General features: G+C 40.7%; 1 non-coding gene across 1 annotated transcript; it reads left to right on the plus strand.

Moving 5' to 3' along the window:
• The first annotated feature begins 1,418 nt into the window (after positions 1-1,418).
• LOC114671993 (U6 spliceosomal RNA) lies at positions 1,419-1,521 on the plus strand. Its single transcript, XR_003722195.2, has one exon. It is a non-coding gene; the product is annotated as a U6 spliceosomal RNA (small nuclear RNA).
• The last annotated feature ends 16,250 nt before the right edge of the window (positions 1,522-17,771 follow it).

Genomic DNA, 17,771 nt, shown 5'->3' on the forward strand with positions numbered 1-17,771 from the left:
TAATTATTACTTAGATCAAGACAGTTGATAATGTGTTCAAATCCTCTGTCTTACATTGATTTTTGGCTAGTTGTCCTCTCAAATCCTGAGAAACAGTGAATAAAAATCTTCCACTAAAATTCTGGAATTTTCTCCCTCTAATTCTGTCAATTTTTGTTTCATGTATTTTGAGGCTCTGTTTTAGGCCCATACACATTTATGTTTGTTTTGTCTTCTGATGAATTAGTAATTTTGTCATTCCTTTTTATCTCTGGCAATACTCTTTTTCTTAAAGTCTGTTTTATCTGATCTTAATTTAGCCTACTTCAGCCTTCATATGCTTACTAATTTTTTACATAATTTGTTCCATCAATTTATTTTCAAGCTATCTGTATCTCTACATTTCTCTCCTAGTCATATGTAGTTGGGTCTAGCAACTTTTACCCATTCTGACCATTCCTACCTCTTAATTGGTGTGTTTAGTCCATTAACATTGCAAATGTGCACTCAGCTATTGAGTCACCCCAGAGAAAGAGAATTAAAGCTTCCAGTGATGTTGGCTGAGGGATAAACTATGAGTCTTAGCATTAACAACAACCACAAAGACAAACACAGAGCATGTACACTTAGAAAATAAGGGAGATTGCAATTGACTTCACCAGAATGTTTAAAATCTTAGTAAACTCAAAATAAACCAGCTGTGAGCTCTCCAGAGGATAAAATTCACTTCGTGTTGCAACAGTTTTGACATATTGAACTCCAATGTCATGGTCATAGCCCTATCAGCGTGATGGGTTTACTGGGTTCAGGAACCCTTTCACTACTTAAATATTTTTGTTTTATAACTGATTGATAAAATTGGGGAAATAAATTCCTCATGAAAAATTTCTGAGCCAGAAATTCTAAAGAGACCAGTAAAAAGGTCGAAAGTCATTTTTATTCCTGAACTAATGTTATATAGAACAATACATCAAGCAAAGTTCTCTTTTCCTGAAATCCTGCCAGTGAAAGTCGGAAATAAATTAATGGCTCACACTTTTAAAGCTTCTGTTTAAAATGTGAGATGAATATTTTCTTTTCTTTTTTTTTTTTTTTTTTTTTTTGCTTTGGAGACAGGATCTTGCCCTGTTGCCCAGCCTGGAGTGCAGTGGTGCAATCACGGCTCACTATAGCCTCAATCTCCCAGGTACACCACCTCAGCCTCCCAAAATGCTGGGATAATTTTCTATTTAAAGATTCATCATAAAAGATAGCTAATTAAACAAGAAATATCTAATTCATTTTCTTGTTCATATGCATTTTTCAAAATAAATTGATTCCTAAGAAGTGAATTATTTTTTAGAGGATTTTTGGTGGGTTTCTCAGAATCAGCAAAAAAAAAGTTCGACCCATAATGGAAGGCTCTAGTTAAGACTCATGTGCTTAACTAGAGCCTTCTCATGCTCACTTCAGCAGCACATATACTAAAATTGGAATGATACAGTGATTAGCATGGCCTTGCACAACGATGATGCACAAATTTGTGAAGTGTTCCATATAAAAAATACATATAATAAAAATTTTAAAATATAAACTAAAAATTTAAAGACTCATGTCTTTCCTGAACCCTCCAGATTTCTCTAGCCCATAATTCCCTTCCCTTTCATGGAGCTTTTATGTGGCTTTTTATCTACTCCACTTGTTTTGATACTATGTAGATATTTGACTGTAAATCTTGACCATTGATAATTTACTGTAAGAGATGGGTAGCAAATAAACTGATTAAATCTTCCATGACTCTCAGGAAAGAATATAGGTTAGCTCTCAAATGTTATCTAGTCTAAAAGTAATTTTTAAATGGTTATTGCATTTTGCCCAACATTATATCTGATAACAGTAGGAGTTGCCTGTATAGAGTGAATTTCTCAGCAGGTCTCCTTCCCAAGAGTAAGGGAGCTCTGATTCTTAATGGCCAATGCCAGTTACCCAGACAGAATACCTTCAACATACAAATATGAACTTGTCGAGGTGATATAAAAGTAGTCAGAATCAAAGCGGAGTCACACATTCCCTCAGGACAGGGGTTAGAGGCAGAAGGGATCATGGCAGACGGAGGCAGGACTAGATTGCAGTTCTAACTCAGACAGACAGAGCGGCATGTAGAGGCTCACATCATGAATTTTTGCTCCAGAATGACTGCAGGAATAAATCAGGAAACCCAAAATGACCTACACACCATCTGAAGGAAACAGATTGCACCTGCCAGACCCAGGAGACACCCCAAATACTGTGCTGGTATCCATGGCTGAGAGACCCACAAATGGTTCACATCACAGGACTCTATGCAGACAACCCCCAGTACCAGCCTAGAGCCTGGTAGACTTGCTGGGTGGCTAGATCCAGAAAAGAGATAACAATCACTACAGCTCGGCACTCAGGGAGCCACATCCCTAGGAAAAGGGGGAAGAGTATTACATCAAGAGAACACTTCATGGGACAAAAGAATCTGAACAACAGCCTTCAGCCCTAGACCTTTCCTCTGATAGAGGTACCCAAATGAGAGGGAACCAGAAAACTGACTCTGGTAATATGACTAAACAATGCTCTTTAACACCTCCACAAAAGTCACATTAGCTTACCAGAAATTGATCCAACCCAAGAAGAAATCCCCGATTTACCTGAAAAGGAATTCAGGAGGTTGGTTTCAAGCTAATCAGGGAGGCACCAGAGAAAGGTGAAGTCCAATGTAAGGAAATCAAAAAAATGATACAAGAAGTGAAGGGAGAAATATTCAATGAAATAAATAGCATAAATAAAAAACAATCAAAACTTTAAGAAACAATCGACACACTTACAGAAATGCAAAATGCTATGGAAAGTCTCAGCAATAGAATCAAACAAGTAGAAGAAACAAACTCAGAGTTTGAAGACAAGGTCTTCAAATTAGCCCAGCCCATGAAGACAAAGAAAAAAGAATAAGGAAATATGAACAAAGCCTCCAAGAAGTCTGGGATTACGTTAAATTACCAATCCTAAGAATAATCGGTGTTCCTGAGGAAGAAGACAATTCTAAAAGTTTGGAAAACATATTTGGGGGAATAATCAAGGAAAACTTCCCCAGCCTTGCTAGAGACATAGATGTCCAAATACGAGAAGCACAAAGAACACCTGGGAAATTCATAACAAAAAGATCATTGCCTAGGCACATTGTCATCGGGTTATCTAAAGTTAATAGGCTCTAATTAGTTAATCTAATAAGGAAAGAATCTGAAGAGCTGTGAGACAAAAGCACCAGGTAACCTAAAAAGGAAAACCTACCATATTAACAGCTGATTTATCAGCAGAAACCCTAGAAGCTAGAAGGGATTGGGGCCCTATTTTCAGCCTCCTCTAACAAAACAATTATCAGTGAAGAATTTTGTATCCAGCAAAACTAAGCTTCATATATGAAGGAAAGATACAGTCTTTTTCCAAAAACAAGTGATGAGAGAATTCACCACTACCAAGACACCACTACAAGAACTGCTAAAAGGAGCTCTAAATCTTGAAACAAATATTAGAATCAGAACCTCTTTAAAGCATAAATCTCACAGGACCTACAAAACAAAAATACAATTTAAAAAACAAAAACAAAAAACCAAGGTATACAGGCAACAAATAGCATGATGAATGGAATGGTATCTCACATCCCAATATTAATATTGAATATAAGTAGCCTAAATGCTCCACTTAAAAGATACACAATTGCAGAATGGATAAGAATTCACCAACCATCTTCTGCCTTCAAGGGAATTACCTAACGCATAAGGACTCATAAACTTAAGGCAATGGGGTAGAAAAGGACATTTCATGCAAATGGACACCAAAAGCAAGCAGGAGTAGCTGTTCTTATCAGACAAAACAAACTTTAAAGCAACAGCAGTAAAAAGACAAAAAGGGACATTATGTAATGATACAAGGCATGTCCAACAGGAAAATATCACAATCCTAAACATATATGTGCCTAACACTGGAGGTCCCAAATTTATAAAACAATTACTAATAGACCTAAGAAATGAGATAGACAGTAGCACGATAATGGTGGGGGACTTCAATACTCCACTAACAGCACTAGAAAGGTCATCAAGACAGAAAGTCAACAAAGAAACAATAGATTTAAACTATACCCTGCAACAAATGGGCTTATCAGATATATACAGAACATTCCATCCAACAATGACAGAATACACATTCTATTCAACAGTTCATGGAACTTTCTCCAAGATTGACCATATGATAGGCCACAAAACGAGCCTCAATAAATTTAAGAAAATTGAAATTATGTCAAGCACTCTCTCAGACCACAGTGGAATAAAACTGGAAACCAACTCCAGAAGGAACCTTTAAAACCATGGAAATACAATGGAAATTAAATAACCTGCTCCTGAACAAGCACTGGGTCAAAAATGAAATCAAGATGGAAAGTAAACAATTCTTCAAACTGAATGACAATAGTGACACAACCTACCAAAATTTCTGGAATACAGCAAAGGCAGGGCTAAGAGGAAAGTTCATAACCCTAAATGCCTACACTAAAATGTCTGAAAGAGCACAAACAGACAACATAAGGTCACACATCAAGGAACTAGAGAAACAAGAACAAACCAAACCCAAAACCAGCAGAAGAAAAGAAGTACCCAAGATCGGAGCAGAACTAAATGAAATTGGAAAAAAAAAAAGTACAAAAGATAAATGAAACAAAAAGCTGGTTCTTTGAAAAGATAAATAAAATTGATAGACCATTCACAAGATTAACCAAGAAAAGAATAGAGAAAATACAAATAAGCTCAATTAGAAATGAAACAGGAGATATTACAACTGACACCACAGAAGTACAAAAGATCATTCAAGGCTACCATGAATACCTTTACACACATAAACTAGAAAACCTAGACGAGATGGATATATTCCTGGAAAGATACAATCCTCCCAGCTTAAATCAGGAAGAATTAGACACCCTGAACAGACCAATAACAAGCGGTGAAGTTGAAATGGTAATTTAAAAATTACCAACAAAAAAAATGTCCAGGACCAGACAGATACACAGCAGAATTCTACCAGACATTCCAAGAATTGGTACCAATCCTATTGACACTATTCCACAAGATAGAGAAAGAGGGAACCCTCCCTAAATCATTCTATGAAGCCAGTATCACTCTAATACCAAAACCAGGGAAGGATATAACCAAAAAAGAAAACTACAGACCAAAATCCCTGTTGAACATAGATGCTAAAATCCTTAAAAAACCCAGCTAACCGAATCCAACAACATATCGAAAGGATAATCCAAAATGGTCAAGTGAGTTTCACACCAGGGATGCAGGGATGTTTTAATATACACAAGTCAATAAATGTGATATACCACATAAACAGAATTAAAAACAAAAATCACATGATCATCTCAATAGATGCAGAAAAAAAATTCATCCCTTTATGAATAAAACTCTCAGCAAAATCGGCATACAAAGTACATACCTCAGCATAATAAAAGCTATTTATGGGAAACCCACAGCCAACATAATGGAGAACTGTTGAAAGTATTCCCTCTGAGAACTGGAACAAGACAAGGATGCCCACTCTCACCACTCTGCTTCAGCATAGTACTGGAAGTCCTACCCAGAGCAATCAGACAAGAAAAGGAAATAAAGTGCAGCCAAATCAGTAAAGAGGAAGTCAAACCATCGCTGTTTGCTGGTGATATAATTGTTTACCCAGAAAACCCTAAAGACTCCTCCAGAAAGCTCCTAGAATGGATAAAAGAATTCAGCAAAGTTTCCAGATACAAAATTAATGTACACAAATTAGTAGCTTTTCTACACACCAACAGTGACCAAGCTGAGAATAAAATCAAGAACTCAACCCCTTTTACAATAGATGCAAAAAATAATAATAATAATAATAATTAGGAATATTCGTAATCAAGGAGGTGAAAGACCTCTACAAGAAAAACTGAAAAATACTACTGAAAGAAATCATAGATGACATAAACAAATGGAAACACATCCCATGCTCATGCAAGAGCAGAATTAATATTGTGAAAATGACAATACTGCCAAAAGCAACCTACAAATTCAAGCAATTCTCATCAAAGTACCACCATCATTCTTCACAGAATTAGAAAAAAAGATCCTAAAGTTCATGTAGAACTAAAAAAGAGCCTGCATAGCCAAAGCAAGACTAAGCAAAAAGAACAAATCTGGAGGCATCGCAGTACCTGATTTCAACCTATACATAAGGCCATAGTCACCAAAACAGCATGGTACTTATATAAAAATAGGCACATAGACCAAAAGAACAGAATAGAGTACCCAGAAATAAACTCAAATACTTACAGCCAACTGATCTTTGACAAAGCAAACAAAAACATCAAGTGGGGAAAGGACACCCTTTTCAACAAATGGTACTGGGATAATTGGGTAGCCACATGTAGGAGAATGAAACTGGATCCTCATCTCTCACCTTATATGAAAATCAACTCAAGATGGATCAAGGGGGCCGGGCACAGTGGCCCACACCTGTAATCCCAGCACTTTGGGAGGCCAAGGCAGGCTGATCACCTGAGGCCAGGAGTTCGAGACCAGCCTGGCCAACATGGCAAAACCCTGTCTCTACTAAAAATAAAAAAAAGTTAGCTGGGCATGGTGGCAGGAGCCTGTAATCCCAGCTAGTTGGGAAGCTGAGGCAGGAGACTCACTTGAACACAGGAGGTGAAGGCTGCAGTGAGCTGAGATCGCACCATTGCACTCCAGTCTGGGCAATGAGAGCAAAACTCCATCAAAAAAAAAGAAAAGAAAAGAAAAGAAACATGAATCAAGGACTTAAATCTAAGACCAGAAACTATAAAATTTCTGGAAGATAATAACATTGGAAAAACCCCTCTGGACATTGGATTACACAAGGATTTCATGACCAAGAACCCAAAAGCAAATGCAATAAAAACAAAGATAAATAGCTAGGACTTAATTAAACTAAAGAGCTTTTGCATGGCAAAAGGAAGAGTCAGCAGAATAAACAGACAACCCAATTGGGAGAAAATCTTCACAATCTATACATCTGACATAGGAGTAATATCCAGAATCTACAAAAAACTCAAATCAGCAAGAAAAAAACAATCCCATCAAAAAGTGAGCTAAAGACATGAATAGACAATTCTCAAAAGAAGATATACAAATGGCCAACAAACATATGAAAAAAATGCTCAACATCACTAATGATCAGGGAAATGCAAATCAAACCCACAATAGGATACCTTACTCCTGCAAGAATGGCCATAATCAAAAAATCAAAAAATATTAAATGTTGGAGTGGATGCAGTGAACAGGGAACACTTCTACACTGCTGGTGGGAATGTAAACTAGTACAACCACTATGGAAAACAGTGTGGAGATTCCTTAAAGAATTAAAAGTAGAACTACCATTTGATCCCACTTCTTGGGATCTACCCAGAGGAAAAGAAGTCATCATATAAAAAAAAAAAATGATATTTCTACATGTATGTGTATAGCAGCACAATTCACGATTGCAAAAATGTGGAACCAACACAAATGCCCATCAATCAACGAGTGGATAAAGAAACTGATGTATACATATGATGGAATACTACTCAGCCATAAAAAGGAATGAATTAATGGCATTTGTAGTGACCTGGATGAGATTGGAGACTATTATTCTAGGCGAAGTAACTCAGGAGTGGAAAACCAAACATCATATGTTCTCACTTATAAGTGGGAGCTAAGCTATGAGGATGCAAAGGCATAAGAATGACATGATGGACTTTGGGGACTCAGAGGGAAACAGTGGGAAGAGGGTGAGGGATAAAAGACTACAAATAGGGTGCAGTGTATACTGCTCGAGTGATGGGTGCACCAAAATCTCACAAATCACCACTAAAGAACATACTCATGTAACCAAACACCACCTGTTCCCCAATAACCTGGAGAAATAAAAAAAAAAAATTTTAAGTGGATTCACTAATATTAAGAGAACTCTGACAAAGAGGGCAGGGTTCACTTTCTTATAGACAGCCTCTGTTTGTTATAGAGATTGACAGTGGCATAGCCCAAAGGACATGCTCCTTAATAAATTTAATGTTCTTTGCTCTAATTCCATGGTATTATAGGGACAAAAAGGGAGTGATCCTTTTCCTCCCCATCATAAGGGTTACAGCTGACACCCCTATAACAAAAGACAGGTTAATATGAGAAAAGCATAACAAATTTGTTAATGTTAATAAGCACAGGAGACATTTTAAAAAAGAAAGAAAGAAAACTCAAAGAAAGATCAGATGGTTGACAGGTAAATGCCTTTTTTATTGGGGAGAGGGAAGTAGGGGGTGCTGTAAATGGAACCAAAGACCAGATAATGGTTTGTAAATGATTCTCTTTGGAATTTGAATGCACAAGAGAGGGAAACTTCATCTTGTGAAAAAGTCCATCCAGGTGTGATTACATTCCTCAGTCTTCTGTTCTGGTATAGAAAATGAGATTTAAGGGAGAGGGTGAAAGGTAATGGTGTTCTGTCTGGTGGCTCCAGTCTTAAGGTAGATAAGAGATATCAGAGTAAAGTCTCTCGCAGCATCTGTTGACCTTCAGTGAACTTCAATTTAAAATAATCAACATGGGAGGCTGAGGCGGGTGGATCATTTGAGGTCAGGAGTTCAAGATCAGCCTGGCCAACAGGGTGAAACTCCGTCTCCACTAAAAAATACAAAAATTAGCTGGGCGGTAGTGGTGCATGCCTGTAATCCCACATACTCAGGAGGCTGAGGCAGGAGAATTGCTTGAGACTGGGAGGCAGAGGTTGCAGTGAGCTGAAATCACAGTACTACACTCCAGTCCAGGTGACAGAGTGAGACCCCGTCTCAAAAATAAATAAATAAATAAACAAACAAACAAACATACCAATGTTCCATATTTGAGAGTAAAATTCCCTGGGACTCCTTAACTATCAAACAACCTCTAAATGTGTAATTTGGGCTCCTGGATGAATGTTTCACCCTCAGTGCTGACCAATAGGAACAAGAGGTAGAGGTTGCCTGTACTCCCATGCCTGCAGCCTTCTAACTCATCCAGATGCACCTTCTTCATCTCTGGTGCACCTCTGGACTCAGTCTCATTTTATGCTTGAAAAATAGACATAGCCCTGGCCAAATTCAAGGAGCCTGACTTGAAGAACCCTCCAGGTTGGTATAGTCCAAGCACCTGTTGACAAAAAGAGTCAAACTCTATGAAATATTTGAAGAGATTTATTCTGAGCCAAATATGAGTGACCAATGGCCCAAGACAGAGCCCTCAAGAGACCTGAGAACATATGCCCAAGGTGGTTGAGCCACAACTTGGTTTTATACATTTTAGGGAGACATAGGATATCAACCCAGACATGTAGGATGCACATTGGTTCAGTCTGGAAAGGTGGGACAACTGAAAGTGGGGGCTTCCAGGTCATTCAAAGATTCAAAGATTTTCTGATTGGCAATTGGTTGAAAGAGTTAAGTTATTGTCTAAAGACTTGGAAAGGAATACCTGGGTTAAGATAACAAGTAGTAGAGACCAGGGTTTTCTCATGCTGGTGAAGCCTCCAGATAGCAGGCTTTAGAAAGAATAGATGGTAAATGTTTCTTATCAGACTTAAAGAGTCTGTTCTATCAGTAATAATAATTCCAAAAGGGAGGAGGGTATAATGAAGCATGTCTGAGCTCCTCTTCTCATCATGTCCTGGACCAGTTTTTCAGGTTAATTTTGGAATGCCCTTTGCCAAGAGGACAGGTTCATTCAGATGAATGGGGGTCTTAGAATTTATTTTTGGTTTACATACCCATTGTGGCATACAGATTGGATAGTGTCCTGATCTTTGCCTTGGTATTGCATCCTCTTACTGCTGCTCCCACTCTAACTCTGAATCCCCTACCCTCAGCAGTTGGTTGGGCTTTCAGCCCTTGTGACCTGCCCTATAGGGATTTGGGAGTCTTCCCTGGTCCCCCAGATCAGGAAAGATAGTCAGAATATTCAACAACTGGTACAGCATGAGACAATCAGTCCCAATAGGTGCCAACTCTCAACTATAGTGTGTCTATAGTGCTGCATGCCAGCCTCTCAGCAGCTAGAACCTGAGTAATTTTCACCACTAATTAATCACAATAATTCACCAGGCACTGTGCTGTGTCTTGAAAATACATTACTTCATTAAATCTTCCCAGCAATCCTTCCCAGGAAACACAAGTTCAAGGTTATACAATTTGAACAAGTTTTCACAGCTAGTAAACGGCAGATCCAGGATTTAAAATCAACTAAGTTGTTTCCAAAGCCCATGCTCCTAATCTCCATGGTATCTAATAGATTTAATCCCTTGAAAACTGTTCCTCAGCGTGGCTTTGGAGTCTTAGAGACCAACATTCAAAGCCTGCTTCTTCCCCTCTTTGTTACTTGTCCTCTGAACCTCAATTTCCCTATCTGTAAAATAAGGATAATGTGCCTTCTTCCATGGACTATTACAAAGTTTAAATGATTTAATGCATGTTAAAAATATGTAGTCTTGATCACAAATTTTATCGTTGTTTTTCTTCTTGACTCAAGCTCCCACCTTCCAGTCCTGGGTCCCCAGAATCTCTGTAGTCTGGTTTAGGCTGTGCTTAAGAAGACCCCCAATTCTCATGCTTCTGTGCCTTCTATATTTCAGAGAAGCATGGAGGAAAGATCATGAGCTGACTGCTTTTTACAGCTCTACCACCCCCACTCTCACCGCAGCCCCACCATCACAAAGCCTTTCATCCTACTATGGAAGATATAAGGCCTCAAGTGCAAATACTCCTGGGAAAGCCAACATAGAAAATACAATAATTTCACACCAGAGTGTTTAAGATATAAGATCTAAACCCTGAAGGGAAACTTGAATTGAAACTAAGAGCACTAGGACCTCAAAGGAAGGAGAAGGGATGAAAACAAATTGTATGGTTTGATTACATCTCAGCTCCATTCTAACCTCCATCTTCAGATCCTATGGCTCTGGAGACGTCCATCTCTGAGAAAAGGCGGGGACACTTGTTGGCTTCGTGAATGAGAAATGGCACCCACTGTATGAGTAGCACCTCCATCCCTACCACAACACATACACACAAACACACACACACATACACATAAACACACACACACAAACCCTTCTACAGCTAGGAGACATGAAGCAGCTTATCTGCAGGAAACAATTCCTTTCTCTTCTTTTCTCAGCTCTAAAACAAGGTGATCCTACTTGAAATGATTTATAATGTCCCAGCCAATTCTGACATTCTGTGCTGAAATATCCATTATTTCAAGTAGACAACAAAGGCTGGGCTTACTCCTGTGAACAACTACACATATACATATATACGTATATATCCACTCACATGCCTCCATTGACTGCAGTGAAGAGAGAGCCCAGAACCCTGCTCTGGTCTCTTCTCTCTATTTACACTCACTGCCTTGGTGATCTCACCCAAGTTTGTGACTGTAAATAGCCCCTATCACTGGCAAAGCATAATTTATCTCTAGCCCAGACCTGACCCCTGAACTCCAGGCTTGTATAGCCATCTCCACTTGGATGTCTAATAGCCATCTCAAACTTACATGTCTTAAACTAAGCTCCTGATATTTGCCCTCAAATCTGTGCCTCCCCATTCTTCCCCATCTCAGTTAATGGCAACTACACCTGTCCTGTGGCTCAGACGCTTGACTCCTCTCTTTCTGTAATATTCTACATCCAATCTCTTGTGAAATCCTGTGGACACTACTTAACGACATGTATCCAGAATTCAACTTTTTTTTTTTTTTCTGAAACGGAATCTCGCTCTGTAGCCCAAGCTGGAGTACAGTAGCACAATCTCAGCTCACTGCAACCTCCTCCTCCTGGGTCCCAGTTCAAGCAATTCTCCTGCCTTAGCCTCTTGAGTAGCTGAGATTACAGGTGCGCACAATCATGCCCAGCTAATTTTTGTATTTTTAGTTTCACCATGTTGGCCAGGCTGGTCTTGAACTCCTGACCTTGTGACCTGCCCTCCTCGGCCTCCCAAAGTGCTGGGATTACAGGCGTGAGCCACTGCGCCCAGCCAGAATTCAATTATTTGTCACCACTTCCACTGTTACAGTAGGTAGCTAGTCAGGCATGAGCAGGGCAGGAGAGGGCTCCATCAACACACACACACTGGGACCATCAGGTGATGGTCAGGTAGTTGTTAAGTGTCTCTCTAAAATAATAATTGGTCACAGCCAATGCCAGGTGAAAGCAGTCTCCTAGTAAATAGAAAACACCTGAAACTGGTGGTTAGCAGCTTCCCAGTATGATCTCAGGGGTTGGGCCAGTGGGCTACAGCATGCGCATTAAGAGGCAAAATGGCAGAGTTTAACTGGTATATGACCTTGCTCTAGGAATGCTAGACTGGTAAGGGAAGAACCTCTCAAGTGAGTACGCATACAACTCTGGTGAACGCACTGCACACACTCCCCTCCCAAGCGCCAGTAGGCCACTGCACATGCGCACAGCCCACCCCAAGCGAAAAATCAGGGGAGAAGTAATGCAAGACCCCAGAAGTATGCCAGTGTATAAAATCCCAAGTCAGAAGGTCAAACCGTGCACTTGATCTCCCAACTCACCCGCCTGACCCTCTTCCAAGTACACTTTACTTCCTTTCATTCCCGTTCTAAAACTATTTAATAAGCTTCGACTCCTGCTCTAAAACTTGCCTCAGTCTCTCCTTCTGCCTTATGCCACTCAGTCCAATTCTTTCTTCTGAGGAGGCAAGAACTGAGATTGCTGCAGGCCCATATGGACACGGATTCAATGCTGATGGCACCACTGCTATCACCTTAGCCCCAGCCACCGTCATCTATCATCGTGGCTGTTGGAATAGCCTCTAATCGATCTCCTTACTTCTTACCTCATCCCCCTGGAGTCTTTTCTCAGTAGAGCAGCCAGAATTACACTCTTAAAAGTCAGATCATGCCTTTCCCCTGACCAAACCTGTGGTTGCTCCCTTTCTCCTTCAGAGGAAAAGCTAAGGCCAATCTGACCTTGCATCACCTCTGACCTCCTCTCCCTCCATTGCCCCCTCTTCCCTGCCCCACTCTGCCCCTAGGCAGTGCCCTCCTGGATGTTTCTTGAACATGCTAAATATGCCTTGTCTCAAGGCCTTTGCAGTCACTCTTTTTTTTTTTTTTTTTTTTTTTTTTTTTTTTTTTTTTTTTGAGATGGAGTCTTGCTCTGTCGCCCAGGCTGGAGTGCAGTGGCCAGATCTCAGCTCACTGCAAGTTCCGCCCTCCCGGGTTTACGCCAGTCTCCTGCCTCAGCCTCCTGAGTAGCTGGAACTACAGGCACCCGCCACCTCACCCAGCTAGTTTTTTGTATTTTTTAGTAGAGAGGGGGTTTCACCGTGTTGGCCAGGATGGTCTCGATCTCCTGACCTCGTGATCCGCCCGTCTTGGCCTCCCAAAGTGCTGGGATTACAGGCTTGAGCCACCGCGCCCGGCCGCAGTCACTCTTCTCTGCCAGGAGTGCTCTGAAAATTGTAATTCTTCCCTGGTCCCAGCAGTCCTCTTCCTCTCTTGCCCTCAATTTTCTCCATCACCCTTATCATCTGACATATTACATATTTTATTTATTTATGTATATTGTCTTTTAAATTTATTTATTGTCTTACATACACAAATACACAAACATACGAAGGTAAGCTCCATGACAGTGAAACCGGCCCAATTGTCCCGTAGAACTAACATTTACAGTTTTTTTAATAAACTTTGAAATTGACCCTCCCTGGTCTTAAAACTTGAAACTTACATTTGTCTTACCCAAGTTCCTGCCTCAGGAAACTGACCCTCAGGCAAGGAACTAAAACTTACCAGATCACCACATCCAGATGAGGCACCAGACCCCTCATCTATCATTTTTGCTTCCTTACCCCTCCCCAATTCCTGTTTTTCCCACCTTCCCTGCTGTATAAACCACCCCCTCAAGTTTAGTTGGTCAGGAAGACGGATTTGCGACTTTATCTCCCATTCTCCCCGGCTGGCATTCTGTGCAGCAAGCAACAGAATCAAGGCCAAATCCCTGGCATTTCAGTAACAGGCCTTAAATGTTTGCTCATTGCTATTATCTCCATTTACTAGAACTGTGCCTGACACATACTGGATACATAATATTTGCTAAATGAGTGAACCAATGGATTATTCAAGATGAACGGCACACCCCAAATTGTAGGTGAGTAGTTGGGAGAAGTTAGCAACCACCTAAGACTTCCAGTCTGCATATCCAGTGTACCTACATTGTCTTCTTGCGTGCATATCCACATGGCTGGCAGCTGAGTGCATTATCATAGATTGCCCATAGCCGATCTGCCCAGCCAGAGGTACCTGTGAACTCTGAAGGAGGAGTTACTTTTATACTTTCAAAGTTTGTGAAGTATACTACTCCTTGAGTCACTATGGGTCTATGGTAATGCACTCGGACCTCCACAGGAGATAAGCCAAGCCCAGCTCATCTGGGAATTCCATAGCTGGGTGAGTCAAGTCTTGTTGGTTCCCAAGGACCCAGCCTGATACCCTCATATGTGGCACATAACAGGGTCTCTGGAGCCAGAGGAACTTGTTGAATCTATCTGTTATTGATAGATTCAATGTATCTATCCTCCCTAGCTTCAAAGTAAAGTTCATAAAGTAAAATTCATAATTCCTCCCTAGCTTCAAAGTAAAATCTATGTTTTCAAAACAACCTCCATATTTTTTTAAATTTATGTATTATTTTAGAGACAGAGTCTCACTCTGTCACCCAGGCTGGAATACGGTGACACGATCCTAGCTCACTGCAACCTCAACCTTCTCCCACTTCAGCCTCCTGAGTAGCTGGGACTACAGGCACATGCCATCACGCCTGGCTAATGTTTGCTTTCTCCATGTCTCACCAAGACTGGAGGCAGCCATGAATGTAGTGAAAGCTTTGCGTGATGCTGGGAGTGTGTGTGGGTTTGGTTTTGCATGCAGCTTTGATTTCCTCATCTGGGCCATCTTCACACAGCGTGTTAACACCAACAGGATATTGGCTCAGACTGAAGTTTCAGCAGCTGAGATTCATCATTACAGTGTCTCCCAGAACAGCGGTCCCCAAACTTTTTGGCATCAGGGACCAGTTTTGTGGAAGACAAAACCACAGACGGTGGCCTGGGGGTTGCGGGGTGGAAGGATGATTTCCGGATGAAACTATTCCACCTCAGATCATCAGGCATTAGTTGGATTCTCATAAAGAGCGCACAACCCAGATCCGTCGCATGCACAGTTCACAATAGGTTTGTGCTTCTATGAGAATCTAATGCCATGGCTGATCTGACTGGAGGCAGCGCTCAGGTGGTAGTGCTGTGTAGCCCGGTTCCTAACAGGCCACTGATCAGTACCAGTCCACAGCCCAGGGCTTGGGGACCCCTGTTCTAGAAGGGGCATTACCTCCAGCCTTGGGAGTTCTCTGGAGTCAGAGGTGATGTGGTCTGGATGGAATGTGTGTATTGAACAGAGTTTCAAATTTATTTATCATACAAAGTGGGGCTCTTTGTTTTCTCATACGCCGTGATTTAGAATAGGGATCGGGTCTGATTTATGTTTCCCTCCCCAGCACCTGGTGTGGTGCCTAACACATGGCATTGCTCAGTAAATCTGTCACACTACACTGACCTACATGTAGCTCTCAAAAGGATTCTTGTTCCCCCTTTAAAATTAGGCATAGTAACCGTGTGCATTTTCTTTGTGCTTATCATTTCTAAATTAGTTACAATAAACAGGGATTAATTTTTTACTAAGGAGGAAAAAAAAGAAAGTCATTGTCCCTGCCTTTCTCTGACTCAGGGCCTTCTCTGACAGCACAGCTCCGCCTCTGTTTCTCTCCAGTCCAGCTAACAAATGTCATTGTACAAGTTTTGTATAGAGCAAGGGGATGTGTGGTGTGGTAGAAACAGAGGCAAACTATTTGAAATACAATTGCGTGATATTTAGTCATCTTAACTAAGAGTTTTAAAGTACTACTTCCGAAGCAAGAAATTATTAAGAGAGCAACTCCCAAGGAATAAAGATCAATGGTTAAGCGCCAGCCTATGGCATGAGACATCTTGATTCCAAATCCTGGCCCTGACACTTGTGAGCTGTGTGACCCTGGACAAGTTACTTAACCTCTCTGAGTCTCAGCTTCTTTATCTCAGAAGTGGAGATAAAACTGGGGCTTGCTATAGTGGTTGTTATGAAGAGTAAATAAAATAATGCCCGTAAACAGCTTATTCGGCACAACGCCTGATAGAGTAACTGCTTATTATGAGTGATGGTTATTAGTGTCATTATCGCTATTAACTGGACCTTCCCAAGCCTACCCCTTAGTCTTCTCCCTTGGTTTAGCTCCCATCTCATTACGGAGCATTATGGTCCTTCCCCGTACGGAGCATTATGGTCCTTCCCCGTGCCATGCAAGTTCTCATCTCTAAGTACGCTGACAATGTTGCACTCCCACCTTCCTTGATCCAGAGGAAATTCTGACATGTTGCAATTTTTCTCCTAACTTTAAGGGTAGGTCCTACTCTCTCTTCAATGCATTCTGAAATTGCTCTTTTTCTTTCTACATTTAATTCAACTAGAGGGTTAGCTTTAGGACCAGGGCTCTTTGCTCAGCTTTCTCACAACATTCTCTCACCTCTTTCTTTAATTTTTTTAATTAATAGACTTTATTGCATGGAGGCAGTTTTAGGCTTACAAAAAAACTTGAGCAGAAAGTAGAGAGAGTTTCTATGTATCTCCCGAACCTGGCTTCCCAGTTTCTCCAACAATTAACCTCTTAGATTAGTGTAGTCCATCTGTTATAACTGATAAGCCAATATTGATGTATTATTATTAACTAAAGCCTATAGTTTATATTAGGGCTCAGTGTTTGTGTTGTTCTCTCTTGACTCATCTTTTTCTTGTCCATTCTTTCCATGGATCTCTCTACTTCCTGTACTAACCCCGCTTTTATTGGAACATCCTGCCTTGCTCCATCATTTGGCCGAGCTATATCCAAGTCATTAGTGCCTTTGCATAATTCCTCCCTAGCTTCAAAGTAAAATCTATGTTTTCAAACCAATCTCCAATTTTTTAAATTTATTTATTATTTTAGAGACAGAGTCTCACTCTGTCACCCAGGTTGGAATGCAGTGACACAATCCTAGCTCACTGCAACCTCGACCTCCTGAGCTGAAGCAATTCTCCCACTTCAGCCTCCTGAGTAACTGGGACTACAGGCACATGCCATCACACCTGGCTAATGTTTGTATTTTTATTTTATTTTATTTTAAATTATTTTATTTTATTTTATTTTTGTAGAGATGGGTTCTTACTACATTGCCCAGGCTGGTCTCGAAGTTCTGGCCTCAGGGGATCTTCCCACTTCGGCCTCTGAAAGTGCTGGGATTACAAGCACGATTGACCATACCCAGCCTCCACATTTTTAAATAGTTAAGTCCCCATATGTACATTTAACACAAGCCTTCCTTCCAAGACCAATACTGTCTTCCCTCTTAGAGTGAGTCTTCCTTCTGAAAACTCCCCTGGGATTCCATCCTGGGGGGGATTCCCCTGGGATTTATCAAGCCTACACATGCTTTTGCACACGTCTAGCAGAGGGAAGAATCCACGGGCAGAGCAAAAATCCACTGCTTCTCTCAATCTTTCCTGAAAGGTGCTCGCTCTCCCCACTCATTCAGTATCGCTCCTGTCTTCGTCGGACCAAAGGAACAGAAAATACAATGA

This window comes from Macaca mulatta, chromosome 13 (genome assembly GCF_049350105.2).
Source record: "Macaca mulatta isolate MMU2019108-1 chromosome 13, T2T-MMU8v2.0, whole genome shotgun sequence".
Lineage (NCBI taxonomy): Eukaryota > Metazoa > Chordata > Mammalia > Primates > Cercopithecidae > Macaca > Macaca mulatta.